Here is a 6,000-nt window from a genome sequence, read left to right as displayed (position 1 = left end):
GCTAATCTACATTCACATGTAGATGACAAGTTTTCATTATTGGATCTTTGTCATGTGATTTGTTTAATTTTGAATCCATACTAAAGATATCCTTAATACTTGGGGGTAAATTTTATACAATTAAAAATTCTAAAATAATTCTTCCATTATAATAATGATTTTTTTTTTATTTTTTTATTTATTCTGAAATGGTGTGAGTTTTACAGTCGATTTTTGACGGTTAAAAGCCGGGAGAAAAACGTCTACTTGCTTATTGACAGGATCGACTAACTCGGGGACCAGCAAAAAAAAAAAAAAAAAAGGTTCCTGTAATCGGCGAATAGAGAAACTTATTATAAAAAGAAGGGGGGGGGGGGATCGTAACTTTATTTATAAAATTCGTCTGTTTTTTTTTTTTTTTTTTTTTTTTTTTTTTTTTTTTTTGCGGGAATTAACTTTAACCACAGTAATATCAATTTTTGAGTAATAAATAAGTCGTCGCATTTCTTGTTTGACCATAACAAATAAAAGAATCGATATATATATATAGTGTTTATTAAATAAAAACAAAAATAAACCTCATTCTCTTGATGCCAACTAGCTGTTTGTAGAAAAATTGTTCTACTCTTAACACAGGTTTTATAAGCATCACGCGACTGTTCATTTATATCAACAGCGGCCTCACTTTATTCTACATATCGCCTTCGATACTCGTTGACTTACTGAACGATGTACATTGCGTGTAACAAGTGTTATAATGGCGTTCATGCCACAGTAAATAATTGGATGTCTTGACAACCCAGTGTTGATAATGGTAACCACAGTGGATCGAGCCAAGATCTACACATAGGTGGTGAAACTGAGAGATAATGAATCATGGCACCAAGTGAAGTCCCAAAAGCAAAGGTCGCATCACGTCAGGTTTCATTATGCGTTTGGTTCGTCATGAATATTCCATAGAAAGGACTTTGTGTCGATAATAAATTCACGCAAAATGAAACAACTATTTAGTTTTAATTTGCAGGCAAATATTAAAATCATACAGTAAAATAATCATAAAAGAAGCGAAACTATACTGTAACCAATAAAAGTTTCCATTAAATAAATGAATAAACAAAGCTAAAGACTTACACCAATGGCACCTGGGTTAAAGTTTTTCTTTTCTTAGCCCGCCCTGCACATTATATTTTATTATTTGAAATGATCGATTTATATGCAGTTCCACAACATATTGATACCGTAATATGCAAGTGAGGATAAATTTCGATTTATGGTAACATCAGCGGCATCGTAAGTATTATAAGCATTCAGAGACAGAGGAAAAATGTGTGATCTCCAAATCATTTATTGTATATATCCCTATGATTATGTGCTGTTTAATCTTCCTTCCCCCCCCATACTACGCCACTCGATAAAATGACCTTCCTGCTAAAGTCAACTACGAGGTATTTTTCAAAATTGTTTTTATTGCATGTATTAATGCATTCGCTTTAGGAGTTGTGTAATTATCAGACATCCAAATGTTGCTGCAATCGAAGATCGCTATTTTGGGTTAAAAGTTGCACGCGATCAAGTTCTATTCTGTAGCGCATTTAAAGGAAAGTGACTTATATTTTGATCTTGGGATTTAATTCATTAACGTTCTCTAAAATACTCAAATATAAAATATTATTATTATATAATATAATATAGGCGCCTCTGGACTCCATAATATACTATCTCGCCATCAACCAATCTCCATGGAGGTGCCTGTATAATAACTCATTGCAGGAGGTTCATTTCAAAATTCAACCTTATCAAATACATGTGTAGCATCTGTCATATTTTGCCTTTTTAAATCAATCACCAACAAAGCCCACACAACTGACTTTGGCAAACTCATTCACCACTCTCCAAACTAAAAATCTAGTCCTCGCACTCTTGCTCAGTTTCCATGGATGACCTCTAATTTTTCTCACATTATTCCGCATCAATCTAAATCTCCCTAAGCAACTTATATGTCTATCTTATCCACCAGCTTCTGTAACTTACGAATCACCCATCTCTCTTCATATGGAGCATCACAGGCCTGCCACCATCTTAGGTTGTTTGCGTATGTATTGAACCCATACATGAGAGGTTGGTTAATCAACCTATAGTACGTTAGTATGTGTATGTTATTCGCCTCTAAATCCACTCCACATCTCCAAGAAAACCCAGGCGACCAGATTTGTGCGCAGTAATCTAGATGAGGCCTTATAAAATGGAATAATAACCTTATCTTAGGATGTTCTTCAATAAGCAGGTAATTCTATGAGCTGTTTTAGCCACTTTTCAATATTATTATTATTACGTGACGCCTCCAGGGAGTCCAAAGACTCATCGAGGGAGGACACCTACTCTACATCTGTCTGTCTCCACCACAAAATCCACCGAATTTCAACTCCCATCTACCAATACTCCAAATACCTGGTTTCATCAAGTTCCTGGAGAATACAGGCCATCAATACAACACAGCTGGTAATCTTTTCCCTTCAAAATCCGTAACTTACACTTTGCCACATTAAATTGGTATCCATTCTTCTTTACTCATACTGCCAGTCTATTTAAATCATGTACAACAACAACATCATCTTTATTGACTATTGCTCTAGCTACTTTTGCATCCTTTTTAAACAACTGAATATTTCCCCTCAGATGATTTCCTATATCATTAATGAACAAATTAAATAGTAGTGACCCAAATATAGAGTCCTGTAGCACAACACTAGTCACAGTTCTCTTCTGCATGACTGCACCTGTATAAATTAGTATCTCTCCATCAACCAATTTCTTATCCACATCACCAGCTTCATGTCCATACCCAGTTGGTATACATTTTGCATCAGGATTCCATGCGGTATAACAAAGATTGATATTGAAAACTGATTGTTTATTGTGTCAATTTCCTTTTTTTTTTTTTTTCATTTTACTTAACAAATAAACGATTGCATTAAATATTAAACGTTAGGTGATATTTAATTTTCACTATCCAGTGTGAGACTGAGGTTTAACTTTCCATGGGAGAGATTCACATAAAAAAAAAAAGACGAATGACATGTGATATTCAGTTGCTTCGCATGCATTACATTTCCTTTCTCAACTACGATATGTTTCGAAAATACTTTGCTAGCCACTAGATTAGATAGTATAAATATAATTGGCGTCATTCCGATTCTCTATCTAGTCAAACGACTCACCGCATGAAGTCCATTCTCATATCATAGCAATCAACAATTGGTAAGTTATTATCAACAGACCCCCATGGAGTCAAGAGACTCATCGTGGGAGGTCCCACTCTCACACACGCACATCTCACCATACCTCGGCTTAAACGCATTCACTGTCCCTGCACTCACTACACTCTCAGGCAATGCATTCCAACCACCTACTGCTCTCCATGCGAAAAAAAATCTACTCTTCACCCCCTTGCTCACATCCACCTTACACACAGCTTCCAGGGATGGTTTCCCGTTCTCCTTTGTCTCCTGATATTCTATGAAAAATCTCATCCACGTTAAGTTGGTAATAAAAGTTATCTGAAGCTTCCTCAACAACGATGTCCCCCACTACCACACGAAGAAAAGCATTCCAATCCTCCTACCACAGTTCTTGCAAAACAACCGATCCCTAACCTCGCAGCTTACGATGTTCATCTGTTGTTTCCGGAAGTGACTTCTCAGTCTCCAGGTACACTGGAAACACTTTCTCTATCTTATGTGCTGAATTAAATACTGAAGGGTTCGAATACTAAACTTTAATTTAACGTAGTTTTTAACTAATTTTTTTTTAGTTTAAACTTTTTAACTAAAATAAGTAAGATTTTAACTTAAATCTTAAATATGATAAGCAAATATATTTTTTTTTTGTATTATTTCTTCTAGTATAATTTGTGTTCAACATATTAAAAATTTACGTTCAGGCAATTGCAAATACTGTAGGTATGATATTTAAGTGAAATTAGCTACTTAAGAATATGCACTATTCCTTTAAATTTAAAGGAATAGTTCATATTCTTTAAATTTAAAGTTTATTAAATATAAAATTTAAATGGAACGAAAATCACAAAAATATTCACAGAAACCAACAACGTAAACGGCAGTGGACGCTGACCACAGAAAAGTAGACATTTTTATTTTATTTTTTTTTTTTAAACAGAACTGACTACAGATCCAGAACTCCATACCTAGGGTAATGAAAAGAGCAGTTTCATCAAATCTAAATTAGTCTTAGAATATAGAAGGTATAAACAGAATAAGCATTCAGTAAAATCGGACGTAACTTAGCACTAAACTAAAATACAGAAACTAAATTTAGTACGTATGCTGTTCAATAAGACTATATTTATACAGAAAACAGATTACCTTTAATCGTCATCATTTACATGGTCTTATTCGAAGTAACTACTGTGAGACGCGATGCATTTGTCCCAACGTTGCGTCCACTTCTTAAACACATGTGAGAGTTCTTTCAAAACCGTCTCCGCAGCTTTTACACATGCTTTTTTGCTTTCGAAATGGCGGCCTCTTAGTGGTTTCTTGAGCTGAGGAAACAGCCAGAAATCGCACGGTGCGAGATCAGGACTGTATGGAGGTTGTGGTAGGATATCTGTTGTTGTTGTTCTGCAAAACGTCCACTACACAACCAGCAATATGTGGCCTTGCATTATCGTGGTGCAATAAGAAGCCATTCTTCAGCAATGGACGCTTCCTTTTGACGTGCTTGATGATAATCGCTGCCGTGTTGATCATTGTCTCTGTGATGCACGTTGAAGGTCTTCCCCCCCCCCCTCACGTTCAAGATCTTCCACATTTTGCCTTCCTTCCTTAAAAGTTTTATGCCAGCGAAAAACACTTGCCCTCGACATTGCTTCATCGTGGAAAGCTTCGCGTATCATGTTAAAAGTGTCCGATGCCGATTTTTGAAAACACACACAAAATTTAATCGCATAACGCTGTTCCAAGGACGCTTCCATTTCGAAGACTGGTCGCATCTCGTAGGCGCGCCGATGAGCACTTGCGTTTAGTCACGTGACACATCGGCCCGTATACGCCATCTATCAACCTTTTTTTGTTAATACATACAGCAACATTTCTTTATTCCACAGAAATTAATATTGTGATGAGTGGTTTCGCCACAGTAAAATTAGTCTTATTACTTATTGAACAGCCCACGTATTAGATTAAAATACGGAACTGGTACTGAGTGCAAAGCCAAGAAAGGCTCTATTAAAATAGAAGAGTTGACTTAAGGTAAGAATGAATATTGCCATTGTCCCTCACTGTGGATAGCTGAAGTCGTTTTTGTAACTGAGTTATTTTTTCAGTCTATATCAATGTACCTATTAAATTACATTATCAAATTACATTGTGTTCCTATGGCTATTTATATAAAAAATTTCTCTGTATGATACAACAGTTTGCTACAGGCTAACTGATTTGATATTCATAACAACTAAATTCGAATTTATCTGAAGCATGCACTAGTTTCCAAAAATGAAAGAACAGTATAAAAAGTCTGATTTCGTGAATCTGAACGAATCAAAAGTGGAAACGACTAAGAAATATATATCAACAATATATCCAGGATTTTTTGTGTGTGTGTGTGTGTGTGCGTGTGAGGTGATTTCGTTCCTCTCTTTGTTAAATCAGTATACTGTGATGGATGGAGTGGTACCACAGGTTTCCGAATGATGAAAAGTTGGAAGAGTTATTAATCTCTGATTGATTACTCTTGGACAAATACCCAATTCGATATTAAGACCAAAGTAATTAATGTTATGAGACTATTATATCAATGCGTCTGTTAACTGTGCTCGTTCTATAGCCTGATTGGAAGAAAAACCTCCATCCCGTGTGAGATCTGTTAACTCACTCTTTAAAAACGCTTCTAAAGGTTCCTCACACTAGGAATGAGATTCGAACTCGGGTTTTTTTAAATGAATGCCGCATGGCCTTTGCGACTGGGAAACGCAAACACCCAAATAAGAGTTATTATTTGGGT

The sequence above is a fragment of the Typopeltis vanoorti genome, chromosome 10 (assembly GCF_054136105.1).
Source record: "Typopeltis vanoorti isolate ZY-2024b chromosome 10, IOZ_Tvanoo_1.0, whole genome shotgun sequence".
In the NCBI taxonomy this organism is placed as follows: Eukaryota; Metazoa; Arthropoda; class Arachnida; order Uropygi; family Thelyphonidae; genus Typopeltis; species Typopeltis vanoorti.
This window is presented reverse-complemented; position numbering follows the sequence as displayed.